The 19,691-nt window shown below is 39.2% G+C and overlaps 1 protein-coding gene across 1 annotated transcript in view; it reads right to left on the bottom strand.

Annotated features, from left to right (window-relative positions):
- Positions 1-19,336, bottom strand: part of adnpb (activity-dependent neuroprotector homeobox b) — a 41,137-nt gene extending 21,801 nt beyond the window's left edge. The window contains exon 1 of the mRNA XM_043710248.1: positions 18,735-19,336. The gene's annotated coding sequence lies outside the window, so the exon portion shown is untranslated. The remainder of the gene's footprint in view (positions 1-18,734) is intronic.
- Positions 19,337-19,691: the final 355 nt, after the last annotated feature.

The raw sequence follows: 19,691 nt of genomic DNA, 5'->3' as shown, positions 1-19,691 counted from the left end.
GAGGGGGAAGAGGAGAGAGGGGGAAGAGGAGAGAGAAAGAAGACAATTATTACCAGCACTTCCAATTGGTTTCCGTTGCTCAAAAGCATGTGTGGGACAAGTATGATGCTAACTGCAGTGCAATAGCGAATATAATGTAGTTATGCTTCACATAAAACTTGGGCAAAGTATAAGAGACTCCTGGGGCTTCATCACAGTCCTAACAGACCTCATGACTGCTTTCTCACTAGCAGGACAACTACTGGTGATTTAACCTGAGAGACATTATACCTCAGGTGAAGGGAGAGGCTGAGAAGTAGAGCCACCGATGGTAACCTCAACAGGTGCAGGAATTGAATCCATGTTGGCATCACCCTGCACTTCAAACCAGCCAACTGAACTAACCAAACCCGCTATTTTTGGGATGCCTTTTCAAAAGCATCCTGGCAAATATTTAAGGTTACAGATAAAAAAAATCTTTATAAACAAATGTTAATACATTGAGAAGACAAGACAATATTGAGGCTTACATTTCAGCCAAATTTCCCAGCTTAAGCAAGGCCTAAATGCTTGAATACTTTGCAACCTCAAGTATAACATCTCACCTAAACTTCTGTCCCCAGGTTTAGTAGTTTAATGAGGGGATTTCTGTGGGAAATAAAGTACAATTTTTGACTAATACTATAAACTAAAAGGATGAATCTACAGAAGAAAAAGTTTTTTTTGAAAGGTAGAACAGTTTAAAGGTTACAATGCTTTAACCACCTGGGAAATTAAACAAGCCCACAATGAATCAGTTACAGTCTGAAAGACGACACTGATCAACAACCATTAAATTTCACACGTGAAATTAATATGGCACATGTGTTTATTGTCTTCAATGACGTGCTGGACTAACACAAGGGTAATTTTTATACATCCAAACAAATTGCTCTACTCTTTTCAAAAGATCGGTTTGTGGCAAGCCTCCTTGGAATTTAGCATGTTACACTTGCCATTTTAAATATCTAACCAGTGTGACATGGCATTGGCACCCAATCTTCATGATCGCAGTTAAATATTCAAGAGATTATGTAGAGAATAAATGTAAACAACTCAATTGGCAATTCCTGAACGCACAAAAGCTCCAACACATTCAAATTTTACAGCTCAAACATTATTTTTTGGAAGCATAATTCAGAGTCCTAATACAAGTTTTATGCAATGTACCTGTATTTACAATAGAGCTCTCAAATGTAAGCATTTGGTTATAACAAAAAGATCAAAGACATCAGTTGAGAAGCTGCTGGACAAAATTGTTTGTGTTGCAGCAGATGAATCTGTCCCAAAGCCTTGGCAGCATAAGTGGGCACATCTGTGCAGCAAAAAGGTATGCTATGTATGACAAATTTATAGAAGGGATTTTACCTGAAGATGTAGCTAGTACAATAGGTAAAAGGGAATCACAAAGTGAAGCATACACAACTTCAAAAACGATATGCTGCAAACAAATGGCTCACATGCAAAATAACAGTTTATCAAGTTATGGTTTGTGTTAAGAGCATTTTTAAGCAAGACAACTGTAATTTTTGGAGCATCTTTAGCAGTAGTGCTGGAATCCAAAAGCTTAGTCAAAAATCTAATGGATTCAAATTTTTAAACAGTACAAAATAGTGAAAACAAAAGCTGAGGTCAGAGACTCCAAAAGCGATAATAAAAGTCAGATGAGTGGATAAGCTGGCAGACAGAATATGAAGTGGGGAATGGAGGGGTTATTCTCATCAGAAATAGAAAGAATATTTTTCAAAAACAATGGCTGAGTTTAAATGCTGCTCAGACAAATGTTGATTATACTCATAAGGAACACAGAAGCTTGCAAGCAGGTACAGAAAGCAATCAGGAAGAAAACTGGCATGCTGGCCTTTTTTGTGATGACACTGATCTGACTAAACTGGCGAAAAATCAATGACTTGAAATACTATTTGTTTCTCTCTCAATAGATGCTACCTGACTAAAGCGTTACCAGCATTTTCTGTTTTCATGTTATTAAGGCTGAATTCAGGAACTAATTTCATTTTTGAAAATGGGGGGGGGGGGGGTGAAGTTTTGGGGTGACAGATTCAATACAATTAAATCATGCTTAAAACACTGGATCAAATTGACAGCAAAATTGACAAATTGCTATACATTATATCCTATTAAAGTAGTTCATGGCAGAAGTTAAAACACATGATAGGGTGGTAAAGGCTGCATTTAGCACACTTGCCTTCATTGGTCAATGCATTCAGTGTAGGAATTGGGATAGCATGTTGCAGTTGTACAAGACATTGGTTCAGCCAGTTTTAGAATACTGCATTCAATTCTGGTCTCCCTGATCTAGGAAAGAAGTCTGTTAAACTTGAAATGATTCAGAAAAGATTTACAAGGATGTTGCCAGGGTTGGAGGGTTTGAGCTATCAGAAAGGTTGAATAGGACCTACAGAGTGTTGCTGAACAAAGAGACCTTGGAGTACAGGTTCATAGCTCCTTGAAAGTGGAGTCACAGGTAGATAGGATAGTGAAGGCGGCGTTTGGTATGCTTTCTTTTATTGGTCAGAGTATCGAGTACAGGAGTTGGGAGGTCATGTTGCGGCTGTACAGGACATTGGTTAGGCCGCTTTTGGAATATTGCGTGCAATTCTGGTCTCCTTCCTCTCAGAAGGATGTTGTGAAACTTGAAAGGATTCAGAAAAGATTTACAAGGATGTTGCCAGGGTTGGAGGATTTGAGCTCTGGGGAGAGGCTGAGATTGTTTTCCCTAGAGCATCGGAGACTGAGGGGTGACCTTATAGAGGTTTACAAAATTATGAGGGGCATGGATAGGATAAATAGACAAAGTCTTTTTCCTGGGGTCGGGGAGTCCAGAACTAGAGGGCATAGGTTTAATCTGAGAGGGGAAAGATATAAAAGAGACCTAAGGGGCAACGTTTTCACGCAGAGGGTGGTACGTGTATGGAATGAGCTGCCAGAGGATGTGGAGGAGGCTGGTACAATTGCAACATTTAAGAGGCATTTGGATGAGTATATGAATAGGAAGGATTTGGAAGGATATGGGCCAGGTGCTGGCAGGTGGAACTAGATTGAGTTGGGATATCTGGTCGGCATGGACAGGTTGGGCTGAAGGGTCTATTTCCATGCTGTACATCTCTATGACTCTAATAGGCTGGGGCTTTTTTCCTGGAGTGTCAGAGGTTGAGGGGTGACCTTACAGAGGTTTACAAAATTATATGGGGCACAAATAGGATAAATAGACATGGTCTTTTCCCCAGGTTGATGGTGTCCAAAACCAGAGGGCACAGGTTTATGGTGAGAGGGGAAACATTAACAAAGGAACCCGAGGGGCAACATCTTCACGCGAAGACTGATGTGTGCATTGAACAAGCTGCCAAAGGAAGTGGAGGAGGCTGGTACAATTACATGAATAAGGGTTTGGAGGAACACAAGCCAAATGCTGGCAAATGGGACTAGATTAATTTAGGACATCTGGTCTGCAGAGTCAAGTCTGACCCAAGTATCTGTTTCCACCTGTATAATTATGAATTTATCTGCAATGCATATTATGCAAGACCTGTTTACAAAGACAAATTTAAGCCTAAGTCATCGTACAAGGGGAACCACTTATCACAAACAAAAAAGGTCCTAAAATTCCACTGCCATAAACAAATACAGTACTGCCCTAAAGGTAGATCACGAAATTAAGCCAGTTTAGATATATGCTAATACTTATCAGTATAAAATGCTGTTAGATTTAGACCTGCAAATAGATACTTGCACAAGAGAAAATGCGTAAGTATATTAGATTAGATTAGATTACTTACAGTGTGGAAACAGGCCCTTCGGCCCAACAAGTCCACACCGACCCGCCGAAGCGTAACCCACCCAGACCCATTCTCCTACATTTACCCCTTCACCTAACACTACGGGCAATTTAGCATGGCCAATTCACCTAACCTGCACATTTTTGGATTATGGGAGGAAACCGGAGCACCCGGAGGAAACCCACGCAGACACGGGGAGAATGTGCAAACTCCACACAAAGTGTCGCCTAAGGCGGGAAATGAACCCGGGTCTCTGGCGCTGTGAAGCAGCAGTGCTAACCACTGTGCGACCTTGCCGCCCATCAAATAAGTTCCCAAAAAAAAATTACATTTTCTTTCCAACCTATGGTTAATCACATACAAATATATACCTCAAGAAAGAAAAAAGTTTGATCTGACGAACTAGTAACCCAGTCAACATCCAATGTCCACTGACGTTTAGTATGAACAATGCCTTGCACTTAAACAATTAACTGCTATTTCTCTAGCTTTCAATATTATACATGAGCCATTCTCTCAATCACTTACACAGTACATGAAATCTTTCACAATCAACCAAGATTTATAGAAAAACAGTAAGTCATAACATAGTTCTACCTTCTGCTACACGACTTAAAAAGTCAATTGCCATAATCAACTTTTCTTGAAATAACGTTGTCAGCCTTAACTGTTTTGCCTGACACTCCAAGCACACTTTGGAGTATAGCCTTCCTTGTATTCACCTGTGGATGTTCAGATGAAAAGATTTGGTTGCAGCAGTTTTTCTGGATACAAACAATTGTATCAGACCACAATAAAAAGTTTTAGCTTTCACTTTCAATTAAACTTAAATTCCAAAATGTTAATACACTAACGGACTACTTTGATTGTAGAGTATTAGTATGTAGCCAAAACCATACACGCTCTTTAAAAGGTAGCCTCTTTTCTATTGCTTTGTGGAGCAGCTTAAAATCGCCATTTTGTTTACTGCCACATCATTGCTACAATGAGGATGAAACTCTATCTTTGGGAAGCAAATATCTTTTTGGGAAAAATATAAAATTTGACATTATTTTGTAGTATAACTCCATTAGTAATAAATGACCAGAGGCTTAAAAATTGTTAGTTACATCGTTAATAGCAAGGAAGTTTACTTCTATTCACATCACATTTTATATTCTTGCTACACACTTAAGTCATCAGAATCAAAAAGTTTTTTTTAAAAAATAGTCACATTTGACAGCTAGAATAATCAATGAGGCAAAGAAGAACCATTGTAAAGAATTAATATGCTACAGAGAAGCTAAGCAAATAGCGGTGAGGTATAATGTGAAGCACAATAGCCTGGCTTCCATTTACTTTTGAGTTTTGGGACCATTTGCCTATTAGGACTCTGGTTTACAGAGTTATCTACAACAAATGGCAATAATTTCCTCAGTACTCTGACAATACAACAGGAATACTCGACTCAGCTGTTCAGTATGGAAACAGACCTTTTCGTCCAACTCATCCACGCCGACCAGATACAGAGGAACCTCAATTATCCAAATATCAATTATCCAAAAATCGGATTATCCGAAGGAGGTTGAGGTCCCGATGGAAACATCACATCGAAGACATGTTTCCAACAGAGATCACGTCTTTTGTTTAGTGATAAAACAGGCACAGTCTCCAAATGACGGACTGCCTGCCCTCTCTCCCCACGCTTTCCCTGGAGTTCTACACAGGGGTGTACCCTAAAGCCCCCCCCGTCCCCAGATAATCTCTCCAACACTGTACAGGGCAAACGTGGAACCTGTCAAAAAGTTGCAGTAAAAAGTGCGTGGCTGCGTGCGTGCTATATGGAGACTTACCCCACAAAGGCAACTGCAGTAACAGTCTTATTGTTGGTGTACAGTCCAGCTGCCCCGGAGAGGGGGTGGGTGTGTATGGGGTTGGGGGGCTGAGTGGGAGGTGTCGATGGGACGGTGTCGGTGGGCGGTGTCAATGGGGCGGTGTGAGTTGCACGGGGGCGGGGTCTCGCACACTGTGCTGCTGCAGTCTCCTGAACGAGAAGACTTTAAAAACTCCTAGCCCCAGAGGAAAGGCATTTAAATCGATTAACCGAATAATCGATTATCCGAACGGAAGTGTGCCCGCCCATCATGTTCGGATAATCTAGGCTCTCCTGTATACTAAATTAATCTAGTCTCATTTGCTAGCATTTGGCCCATATCCCTCTAAACCTTTCCTATTCATATACCCATTCAGGTGCCCTTTAAATGTTGGAATCATCCCAGCCTCCACCACTTCCTCTGGAAGCTCGTTCCATACATGCACCACCCTCCTGCGTGAAAAGATTGTTCCTAGGCCCCTTTCAAATCTTTCCCCCCTCATCGTAAACCTATGCCCTCTAGTTTTGAACTCCCCCACACTGGGGGAAAAGACCTCCGCTATTCACTCTATCCATGCCCCTCATGAGTTTATAAACGTTTACAATATCATGAAAGGTGAAAGGTAACATTTGAAAACTGGATGATTAATTCGATCAAGTAGCATATTTTCATGAAAAATGCTACCAGAACTGATGGGACAAATGCACTCTGTCTGCAGAAGTACACCAGTAGATAGCACCAGTCCAAAAACAAAGACTTCTGAAGTAATACATTCAAATTAGCACAATTCAAATATTTGAAGTGGTGGAAACAGAACAGATTATCTTAAATGTCAACTTTCCTTAAGGAACCATCCTGTGTGGCCTCTTCCTCTTCAATGCTGGTCCTTGGTGACATCCACAGGATATGTCAGTTTGCACATGGGCACAATGCTCACGACTAAGAACAGCTAGTCCTAAACGAACAGTAAGTTCCTCTGGCAAAATAAAAAAAAAATCAAAACCACAGACTGCCTTTCACTACTGCAAGAAACTGCCTCTCGTCACTATTACTTGCTCCTACCAACTGTCAAGCCAAACCAGACAGTTTGCTACTCACCCTGTCATATTTACATGCGGAGCCTCACACAGTACATCATTTACTTCATCTCACTGTCCACCTATGCATCACCATTTCAAGTCCCCACTTAGTACTGACTCACAACACTATTTCATTTTGACATTAATGTAGCATTAGTCTAAACATTTAAATATTTTTCAAATTAAACAGCGTTTACTTTAACATTGTTTGCAAGATTCAAGACTTCAGTTTCCAGACTGACACAGCATTTCACCCATGCCTCAGTATTTCTACTCTCATCCTCTGACCGTGGTTCTTGGTTTTATTTCTCACCGTCACCACTCCCCTCCATAATAACTTGTTCTTTAAGCCTTGCTTCACATTCATTCTCACCTTCTACCCTGGAGGTTCTTCTCTTGGCTGCTTAGCTTTCCCCAGCCCTAGACTTTGAGGGAGGTTAAAGCAATATTTCGCATATTTGCCTTCACTGCCCACTCCTTGGAGTATAGAGTTGGGATGTCATGTTGAAGTCATACAGGGTGTTGGAGCTGCCCCTTCTGGAGTACTCTTGTGAAGTTCTGGTTGCCCTGCTGTAAGAAGGATATTATTAAATTGGAGAAGATTCAGAGAAGATTTACCAGGATATTGCCATCTATGGAGGGTTTGAGTTGTAAAAATAGGCGAGATCAGCTGGGACATTTTTCACTGGACCATAGCAGATTGAGAGGTGACCTTATTGAGGTTTGAAATCATGAGGCACATAGATAAGGCGAATATAGCAAGGATCTTTTCCTTAGGGTGAAGGAGTTCAAAACTAGGGGTTTTGAGAAGGCAAAGTTTTAAAAAGGACATGAGGGGCAATGTTTTTACAGAGAATGGTTCGTGTGTGGAATGAACAGCCATGTTGTAACTGAATTTGCAGGTACAGTTACAACATTTAAAACATATTTGGATCAGTGCATGATTAGGAAATGTTTCGGGGGCGGGGAAGATATGGGCCAAATGCAGGCAAGTGGAACTAGCTTACTTTTGAAACATGTTCAGAATGGACTAGTTGGACCGAAGACTTCAAACTTCAAGTTTCAAACTTCCAGCTCAGCACTGTCCCCGTGACTTGTCCGACCTGCCTAGCTCCTTTTCCACCTATCCACTCCACCCTCTCCTCCCTGACCTATCACCTTCATCTCGTCCCCCACTCACCCATTGTACTCTATGCTACTCTTTCCCCGCCCTCACCCTCCCCAAGCTTATCTCTCCACGCTTCAGACTCTCTGCCTTTATTCCTGATGAAGGGCTTTTGCCCGAAACGTCGATTTCGCTGCTCGTTGGATGCTGCCTCAATTGCTGTGCTCTTCCAGCACCACTGATACAGAATCTGGTTTCCAGCATCTGCAGTTATTGTTTTTACCTAGTTGGACCGAAGAGTCTGTTGTGTTGTGATGCTATGTGACAAAGAAAGTCCTAGGTCTCCATCTACTGGTAGGAATTAGTCAGTGAAAATAGTGTTGGGACAAGCTAATAAAGTACTTGCAGCAACCAATTTCTACCACTAGATGAAGCCTAGGTCTAAAACATACATTACAGTGAGTGTGTACTATTAATTCAATCTCATACATCCTTAATATTTAGTGATAGATTTTGGTTTGCAAGTTATTTCAGCTAGAAATTTACAGTACTGCACATCTTAACTTGAAGATCTCTTCCTCTCTCCCCTCCCCACCCCCCCTCCCTCCAGACATGTCCAAAAAGAACCTAACCCCGGTTTAAACACAGATACGTATAAAAACCTCAGATTCACAAAGTCATGATGTTCAGGATCACAACCACAACTTTAAGTGAGGAATTACTGTACTACTACAATCCTCATTCATCCTTTTGCCAACCATTCTACATTAAAATTGTATCAAAAATTGTGACACGTAATCTATCATTCCATCCTTACTGTTGGAGATTAACTTGCAAATAAAAGCTCCTTAAAATGTAAAATTTTTTTTTTAAAAAAGGATTCCTCCATGGTCTTGCCTCTGCTGCTCACTAATACAGCTGCTTTTACTCAGCATTCCTGCAGTATCAACATATTTTGTAATCTATACCCTTCCTCCTCTGCATAGGTCCCACTCTAACTCACTTTATTTTGCAGCAAGTTGCATAGGTTAGGAAACACCATACCCAAAAGTCCATCACAGAAGACTTGCAAAATGGCACACTAAATCCATGTTATATAAAAGCAACAACAACAATTACCTATGTAAAAATAGCAAATCATTCACCATAAAGAGCAGCTGCGGAAATTACCAATTTTTGTCTGGAAGCAAAAGTTATCCAAGATGAATTTCAAAATTCCACATCACTATAATTGCTAAAATACATTATTCGCAAAATCTGAGTTACAGCAATCAGACAAGTGAGTAATAGACTTCAAAGAAACTTAATTTCACATTTGGGATGCTGTAACAGCAATTATAATCACAACATTGCTGATCTATGCAGAATATATTTGCACAATGTATGGACCCTACCTATTTAGAATTGTATGCACATGAAATAGTTTTTACAACAGACTTCCAGCATTTATTTCCATCTTTTCTATATCATTAATACTATTACAATAATGGTAAACACGGGAATATTAATATTTAGCTTCCATAATCTGATTTGAATTACAAGGCCTTAGTGGACTAAAGTGTTTTTTCTGATCTCAAGTGGCTGCTGTGATCACCTACCCACCTACTGAAGCTACACCAAAAATTACCATTTTAGCCAAAAGAAGACAATGAAACCAGAAAATTAAGTCAGCGCCAAGAAATTTGCATCCATTGAATTTACACTTACACAACAGGTTCCCTAAAATGGGAGATTCAAAGTTGCTTGCAGAGTGGAGTGTTCAAGTTGGGGAAAAAAAATTCAAAAACGGACATAGTTTGACAAGTGGACCATATTTCAGTAACTTGTTTGGCAGAACAGAGGGGAAAAAGCAGCATCCTTAACATACACAAAGGCTTGCTTCCCCTCTTCCTTCTCATGTTCTTTAAACATGATATTTCTTAGTATGGACATCCTTAGCCAAGAAACCAAGCAAGTCTAATCCTGGATAGTAAAGCAATACTGGGTATTTTCTAGATGATTCTTTGAATTCACAACCAAGCAAAGCTTCCTTTTCTATTTGCTTATATAAAAATAAATTTTACAAAACTAGAACATCCATCTCAAATTAGCCTCATATGTAGAAGGGTGGGTTTTGAAATTAATTGCCAATTATAATACATCTCCGTTTCAGGTAATAAGCAGTGTGAGGCTGCAGAAAAACAAAGTTGTGTAGCTGTACCAATTTATACACTGTCTTATAGAAAAAACAAATGTTGAGACACAAAGACAATTGAAAACATGGGGAGAAGCTACTTTAATCTATAAAGAGGGAAGCAATCAGAATATCCACTTCATGCCTAATTTAAGGGTAATATAATTGTACTTTAAGTAGACCATTTTGTCTATACATCTGACCTTGCTTTACAAAACATTAAAATGTTAAGAATGTTCATGTGCTTACAAATAAATAAACCAGCTTTACTGAGAAATCCACAATCAAATAAAAGCACAATGACCAAAAAAAAAACCTTCTCCTTGCTCCCACACCCCCACAAGAATGTGTTTGGAAACCCACACTTGAGATTTGTTTCACTTCATCATATCCTTCAGGTCAACAACCCAGTGAAAAACAGATAATGGGATGTGATTGCCAAGTCAGATTTTTGACCATAGGCTAGCACACAATCAGCTAATTATGGCACCTTTATTTTTCAAAATGTAAAGAGTCTATGCTGCCAGGATAAACTAGTCATCAAAATCTAAAATTCAACTGTTAATAGAGAGCTGAGGAATGGCAGATGAAGTTTAATTTAGATGAATGCAAGCTGTTGCATTTTGGTAAGAGAACAAAGGCAGGTCTTATACAGTTAATGGTAGGGCCTGAGGAGTACTGTCGAACAGATCTAGGGAGACAGGTCCATTGTTCCTTGAAAGTGGTGTCACAGGTGGACAGGCTGGTGAAGGCAGCATTTAGCATGCTTGCCTTCAAAGGCCAGAGGACTGAGTATAGGAGTTGGGACATCATGTTATGGCTGTACAAGACATTGGTAAGGCCACATTTGGAGGAGTGCACACAGTCCTTGTTGCCATGCTATAGGGAGAAGGTTATTAAACTTGGAAGGGTGCAAGCAAGATTTACAAGGATGTTACAGACACTGGAGGGTTTGAGTTATAAGAGGCTGGACAGGCTGTGATCTTTTTCCCCTGGAGGGTAGGAGGCAGAGGGATCACCTTATAGGGGTTATAAAATTGAGGGGGGCAGAAAATAGGCAAGATCTTCTGTCCAGGGTAGGCAAGTCCAAAACTAGAGAGTATAGGTTTAAAAGTGAAAGGGGAAAGATTTAAAATGGGATCAGAGGGTTAACTTTTCTACCCCACAGAGGGAGGTATGTATATGAAACGAGCTGCCAGAAGTGGCAGACAAGAATAAAATTACAACATTTAAAATTCATTTGGACAGGTATTTGGATAGGAAAAGTTTAAAGGGATAAACGCCAAATGCAGACAAATGCTGTATGACAGTGTGTAAGCTATCCATGATCTCATTTCCCTACTCTGCAAGTCTGTTTTCAAAAAGTTCAATTTTGAGACAATGCCAATTTTAAAAAAGCACCAATCTAATTAGTTTGACAAGAGAATTAACAACATGTACAGGCAAGCAGATCAACAAACTAGATATTGAAATTACATTGTCGTTTCCAGGGCTAAATGAAAATTTCCTCAACAATATCCAGAACACACAATGATTGCCTATATCAATGAAACAAAACAGCTTTCAACACAATTCATCACAACCATAATTTGTTACAATGTATGAAGTTCTGATGAACTTATCAATTCATGAATAATATTTTGAAAACCAGGATATCAGAATTTGAATTAAATCAAATCACAAAGTTTAAAAAGTAAACTAATTCATGAAATATCAGTGCCACTGGCAAGACTGCAATTGCAGATCCCCCAATGCCCTAGAATTGAATGGCTTGCTAGGCCATTTCAAATAATAGTTAAGAATCAATTACAATGCTGAGCATCTGGGAGTCACATGTAGGCCAGACTAGAGCCAGAGAGAAGTACAGTGCAGAAACAGACCATTCAGTCCAATTCGTCCATGCCAACCAGATATCCCAACTTAACCTAATCCCACCTGCCAGTACCCAGCCCACATCCCTCCAAATGCCTCTAAATATAGCAATTGTATCAGCCTCCACCACTTCCTCTGGCAGCTCATTCCACATATACACCACCTTCTGCGTTAAAAGGTTGCCCCTTAGGTCTCATATCTTTCCCCTCTCACCCTAAGCTTATGCTTGCTAGTTCTGGACTCCCCCACCCCAGGGAAACTACTTTGTATTTTTCTCCATCCATGCCCTTTATGATTTTATAAATCTCTATAAAGGTCACCCCTCAGCCTCCGACATTACCAGGGAAAAACAGACCCAGCCTATTCAACCTCTCCCTATAGTTCAAATCCTCCAACCCTGGCAACATCCTTGTAAATCTTTTCTAAAACCTTTCAGGTTTCACAACATCCTTCCGATAGGAAGGAGACCAGAACTGCATGCAATATTCCAAAAATGGCTTAATCAATGTCTTGTACAGCTGCAACATGACCTGCCAGCTCTAATACTCAATACTCTGACCAATAAAAGGAAAACATATCAAAATGCCTTCTTCACTACCCCATCTACCTGCGATTCTACTTTCAAGGAGCGATAAACCTGGATAGTAAATTTGTTTCCCTGAAAGGGACATTAGGTAACCTAAAGTGAACCAGGTGGGGTTTTTATAACAAATCATTGATAGTCTGCATTACTGAAATGAGCTTTAAATATATTAAAATTTGGAAAGTAAATTATACCAGCTACTGAGGTGGGATTTGAACTCGTTAGCATTAGCTTGGACTTGTCAGTCCAATGACATTACCATTCTATTGGACTATTTTAGAAAAAAGTTGATGGGACTTTGAGAATATGAGCAGGTTAATCTGTATTTCCATTAAAAGCTGCTGTATTAAAGTTGAAATTTTAATCTATTCCCTCGCTGGCCCCAAATTCAAATAGTTCCATTCCCATTGTAGACAATTCAAGTAGCAGAGTAAGAAAGCAATAATCATTGGAATCAAAATTTCTGCTCCATATGCAAGTATATGTCCAAAATATGCCCTAATTTGACACCATGGGCATTATAATAAATTCAATTTAAAATAAAAAACATACTAAGCTTCTAAACAATGTTGCTGCATAAACTACTTACAAAGCAATGAGTGGTCACAGTATTGGAACGGTCAGCCCATACATTTGCTGTCAATTTCTGTAGATTTTATTTTTAAATAACACAAAAATTTGCAATACATAGTGAAGGTCTTTTATCATACTTGTTTTCCCACTGTTTGAACCACCTCCATTACATATCCAACTCATGTGAAGTTACTTCAAGTTGCTTCCTGCCATTCTTCATTGCCTGAACACCAGATTGAAGTGAATTCTCTAACTTATATTTAACTGTTCCAAAAGTATAATCATAGAAAAATTAAGAAACCTTGCAAATTCTCTTATTCGAGTATGGTCAGATATGTCAAGGATTCTGCCACAAGTGAATTGCAATTATGCCAGTCTTCCCAAATCAACACTTAATGCCCTTAGCATAATGATCAAGAGCAGGAGCATTAGCAAAGTATAATCTCATCAAATATGTACACATACACCAAGAGAATTTATCAGAAAATGATCCATAACAGGACCTTTACCCAATTTTTTCCCTCGCCCTTAACTCGAGCATTCAGGATAAATAAAGATACCCATGCTGCTGTATTAGAAAAGATTAACTTTATAATACAGGGACTTTAGTAGAAACAAGCAATGTAATTTTAAGTTGTCATTGCATTCCATATACCACCATTGTGTCCAATAATTTTTATCACAAATCATTATGCTTAAAGTCATTGATGTTTTCATTCTGAGGGAATGCAAATTTACATTAACCACATGTTTTGAATCAATGGACTTTCCCATTTAAGTCTGGACAAAAAAAATCTTGTAGGCATGCCACCATATAAGCGTATGTAATTTTAAAATAGGGGTACCAGGACATAATGCTGAATATGTTTGGACATTCCCATTTACAAGAATATTTTGTCTGATATTTGAAATATGACATCAGTTGTTAGGAATGGATTTTAAATGCTTCAAATCTGAGCTATAAACAGGCTGCAAAACAAAATCTTAATTTTTTTAAGACTGCAAACAATGCATTGCCAGACACAATACATGACACAATGCAATTCATCTGCACTAACTACTTAGGAAAATATTAAAAATTGCCAGTGAAAACTTTTATTTTCTAGCAAACAGATTAGTTCTATAAAGGAGTAACACCCATGTTTCAAATAATCAACTCTTTCAATGGAGAATTTAGAAAAGCAGTAAACTAATACAAAGCGCAGATTTCCACTTCATAAGGCATTCTTTTTTTAAATTTTGAGCTGTCAATTCTACATTGATTTAATTAAACCTGAAGCTTCAAAAGGCAGAACAACTTTTAAAGTGCATTTAACCTGAAGAGATATTATATTTAAGAACTTGATATTTACGTTTAAGACACTGAATAAATTTGTCTCAACAGTACAACTGATGTAATGAATGAATGTCCTAGAAATATGCACAAAAAGAAATCTGTCAAGTTTACAGAATATCATATGTAATTACTTAAGAATTTGATTAATTGAGTTTTCTGGACAAGTCATACCTGAACTGTTTCTTAACCAGCAGCATGAACACATGCATATATATGTAGACAAATATTTCCATAACGTCAGATTTTATATTATTTAAGAAATCCCCACTCTTGCGAATGCTGTAATTTTACCCTGCTACAAGTCGAAGGCAAAATCTCATTTTGATAGTGTGCATCATTTTTTGATGCACTAACCATACAATATTAAAATGTGTTCAATATCTAATGAATCTTTTAGTAGAACTGCGACCTAGAATTGCCTGAAAAGTTAATATTCAAACCTTGCAATGAAACACGCAGCAATTAACGTACACTTAATTATCTGAACAGGTGATAATTAGAACTTATTTAAGCAAAAACTTACCAGTCATAAGCATTGTGATGCCAAATTTGAGTTTAAAGGTTAAGAGGATGAATTTTTTTTAAAAATACCAAGAAGATATTTTCAATAAGTTCACCTAAGCAACCCTTGGAGTATTAAACAATGCGTTCTCACATCAGGCCGAAATTTCCCTGCTGAGGCTATATATACACACCTGATACTTAAATATCAAAAGTCAGTCTAAATCAGTGCACTCAACTTTTTTAAAATGACCTTTCCTGTTGATTTTTAAACTAAATCTCAAATTAATATGCATCAGTCTAAAATTTCAGGAAAATTTTAATAAAAATAAAAAATAAAGTGAAGAATTTCATATTTAAAAAATTGTTCATAACAAAGACATCATAGCAATAAAAATGATTCCCAAGCCAGAATAATTTTGCAATCAGAATGCAAACTAATCATGGATATTGGCCACTCCATGGAACTTCAGTGATTAAAAGCAACCTTGACATAGGTATTAAGAGTTAATTCTTCAGTACCCCAATGGTTCAGCTGATCTACTCTGTTGAAGGACAGTGACAGAGTTAAAATGTTGAGAGTGTCGTGCTGGAAAAGCACAGCAGGCCAGGCAGCATCCAAGGAACAGGAGAATCGACATTTCGGCCATAAGCACTTCGTGTCTCAGGTTTAGTCACAAATGTGAGCCAATTCACCTATTCTCTGCCTGGCAGAGCTATTAAAATTATTTCAATAAAGCTAGTCAACACAAGAAGGTAATGAATTCACTAGTTTCCCACCAATCCCTGCCATAAAAACATATAAATAAAGCCTGATTTAGTTATGAAATTCTCATCAAGTTACTTGCAATGAACCTTGTGAAAAACATCTTCACAACACTAAAAATGGTAGCAAACCCATTTCATATCGTGCTTAAAAAGACAAAACAAAATTCAGAAAATATTTTACAAGATGAATGCAATGCAAGTACACAATAACTTCAAAAGCCAATAAAGGCCCCAATACACTTCACCAGACTACTGCTGTATTTTTCTTGTTCCTTTTTAGAAACAATCTCTTCTACAATACGTTATACTGTAGTAACTGCAACACTGAGCTCAATGCATTTAGAGAGAAAGGAGGAAAATAAATTACAAAACATCATGAGCACTACTAGTGAAAACAAAACTTCAACAGAGGCAAAAGCCAATGAGCTTGCTGTATAATGTAACCAAGATTTACTCCAAAGTCTCAGCATGGTTGACTTGAAACAAAACTCAATATTTTTGATTTCATGAAGCATCTCAAACATAACTCTTTAGCATGCATCCTAAATTATGAAAAGTCAATGGAATTTTAAGTGGAAAATTCCAAGCCTTCATACTCTCAAGGAAGTGATATTTTAAGTTTTATACCAGTGAAATTTACATTCATTGTCGTAATTTCTAGTTTTGTACTGCAATGAATTCAATACATGAGTTTTGCTACGCATAAGGATTTATATGTCGTGTTACAGATCACTTATGGGGCGAACTTCTGTGCAACTTGCACTTTTACAACCATGATGTAGTCTGAGTCTTCACAAAGTGATAGAGGCCCCAACTTACTTTTCCTCACATGGCTGATTAGAAACCTGCTTTTTCCACTGCCCAATTTTGGGATATGCTGAAAACATTTCCAGATCCATAACTAAATCAACCTCTGGCTACTCTATGAACACTCTCCTTGGCCATCAAACCCGAGGGGAGACTTTTATAACTCAGTAAAGTAAAACGAAAAGATAAGTTTAGATTTGCCCAAGCAAAACAACTATTCAGGTTATCAGATCACCTTTAAAAGAAAATTCAGCTGAAGACAATATATTGTGCTGATACGGAATGGTACAGTGTGTCATCAAATCTCTAACTTTGCTTTAAACATTGCATCGTTGGAAAGATAACCTTCGGACAAGATACATGGACAAAAGGTGATCACTACTTAGCCAATTTTAACTAAACAGGAATCTCCATACCCAACTAAGCCAATTATGCTCAATTTTTGGAAATATCCAATCAAAACCGAACTACACATCATTAATGCTTTACTTGGATGATGGGACGATTCAACAGGACCAATCCCTTGGCTACAAAGAATGCACTCCAACCAAATGCAGTCACTTTCCAAATAACCAAAATGCCATACCTATCACCATTTTTCACAAATACATTCTCTCTTTGCAGCAACTGTCACTAAATGCATTACAGAAGAAGTTGAGTTTCAGTAGAATGGGTATACCAACGAAACGTGTATTTGGTGAAATAATTCAACTGCACTGCACGAATATGATGCCAGCCAGTGTTTTGCATGTGACCCAAACCTTCAACCACCACATTCGGAGCCCAAGCTACAGGTGGCGCTGTACTGGGAGCGTCAGCATTTTTCTGATGGAGCACTTCTGCCTACTAACAACTCCTCATTCTGCAACTGAAGCCTCAAAACTAGCCTCTGAAGAGCGCCTCCTGCTGCACTGAGTATTGATTTTCATTCTCTGCATGGCTGCACTACAACATGGGTGGGGGCGGCTGTGCACGCAAGAAGTGGAAAATGTTTTGCCATTAGCTGAAGGGACAGAAATCAAGAATCACTCAAACTTAGTTTTATTTAAAAACACATTCTTAGACACAATAACTAGAAATATTATTAAACAATTTTATTTTGTGCAAAACAGTTCTAAATGCATTTTCTTACATTTCGGGATCGTAATCTGCAACACAATAGACCTGATAACAATGGAACCGGTTAAAATTTCTCCAAAGAACACGTGCCAAACATTTCTACTTAAGCAATTACAAAACTGGGAATCCCTAAATCTATTCATGTCTGCAGTGGAGCAGTACTCGCGCCATTTTACAGCAACGTCACAGCCGGCAACCGGTCCAGAGGTGCACATTTTAACAATATCACTATTAACTTATCCCATCCTCAATATTATCTGCATCATAAAATATCCGGGATCATCACCGAATGGTATTGCTAGTGAATTCACAAATAAATTAAATCTCAGTTTCCATCCACCCCGTCTTCTGTCTAGGGCGTTTCTTGCTGTCTGGATTGGTTGAGCATGCTGTCTAAAGACCACAGAGCACTAGAAAAGGTATTGAGCAAATGTGTAAACAAATGTTCGATCAGATTCACGACCGATGGCACACAGGATAGCCGGCGACAATTGCTATTTTACATTTTAGGCATCCGAAACAACGGTGATTTCGAAAGGGCTTGAAATTATCAGAACTAATTTACTAACGGATCAAACAATCCCCTAAACATAAAAAGCCTTCTACAAACAAAAAAACCTAAAATGTCTCGATCCATTCAGCTCCAGTCACAGGTAAATACTAGATTTCGCGAACGGGAAAGGTAACACTCACATCGATTGGATGACTTGACCCATCACATATGCATCAAATCGATACATAGTAAAATATACTAAATATCCGAACCCGCACTAGTTTTGAAGAACAATGAACACAAATGATAGGCAACAATTATAAATGATGGGACAGTGTAACCAATATCGCTTAAATAGCGGATTTGTCAAATTCAACAAAAAATCCGGTCTTTCGTGTATTTTTAATCATGCAAATGGGCAACAAATAGGATAAAGCAATCGTTACAGATGGATTTCTACCTATGGTCGATGCATCTTTAGCAATCGGCACTTTATACATGGACAAAGATAAAGGAGAATACTCGCATGTTACACACATTTGCTGCGGGGTTTTTCTTCCACTTTTTTTTGCAAAATACAAACGTCTTTTCTGGATTATGCTTATTTATAGAAGATCTCGGTTAAAGATTCTGACAGAAAAAATGAAACGCTCTCACCTTTTTGATTTCCTTTTGCTTTTCTTATTTTGGTTTAATTGATCAGTTAAGCGCGAGCCGGCCGGTCGGTCGCTCGGCCGAACCGGCAGCAGTGAGAGAAGAGCGCGAGGGAGGGAGCGGGCAGGCGAGCCGCAAACAAAGGGCCTCCTCCTCCTGCTGCCGCTTCAATCTCCTCACATCAAACCCCGAGCGAGCGAACAGCGGCCGCGACGGTGCTTCCAGCGCTGACTGAAAGAGGGAGCTCTTTATACAGAGAGAGGGGAGGGGAGAGGACAGGAGGAGAGAAGGGGAGGGGGTAGGGGGGGGGGAAAGAGGAGGAGAGGGGGAAAAAAAAGACAACTGAAGGCCACCGAACAAAACCGCCTCGGGAATAAAACGAAGATAAACTTCGACCGACTGAGCGAACTTTTTTTCTGATCGAAAACTTTTCGAGGCGCAAACCCCGGAGGGACGACAGGAAAAAGCGGGGTAAAGAGATTCAATTGCTTTCGGACAATAATTCACTGAGCCTTCCCTGGCCAAAATGGCGTCCGAGAAAGAACGGAAGTGACGCGTGCGCTTTATTTGCATAGGGACTATTGTCCAATAGAGAGCAGAGTTGAGCACTACTTTGAGGGCAATTCACACAAACTTCGGGCTCCTGGCCCCCTGCTATTTGTCCCACTTCTGCCAACAGTGGTGAAAGGGGGTCAGGTGGCTGGAATACTAAGGATAGTTCATGTTGCATAAGTCCCCTTTTGCTGTAGCCTCGCGAGACTTGAAGCAGGGCGTGTGAAAACGAGGCTCCCTCAAGTCACCGCTAGGGGCGCTATTCCTCACCCGCCCTTTCACTACTGGCCAGGCGGCAGCACTGCGCAGGTGCAAACTAGGGCATCTGGCGCCTCCATCTGCTCGGCGTGCTCTCACAGACCTCAGCACACATATGTGCACACAACCTGATTCAGCATTTGGGTTATC

This window comes from Chiloscyllium plagiosum, chromosome 20 (genome assembly GCF_004010195.1).
Source record: "Chiloscyllium plagiosum isolate BGI_BamShark_2017 chromosome 20, ASM401019v2, whole genome shotgun sequence".
Taxonomy (NCBI): domain Eukaryota; kingdom Metazoa; phylum Chordata; class Chondrichthyes; order Orectolobiformes; family Hemiscylliidae; genus Chiloscyllium; species Chiloscyllium plagiosum.
This window is presented reverse-complemented; position numbering and strand designations above follow the sequence as displayed.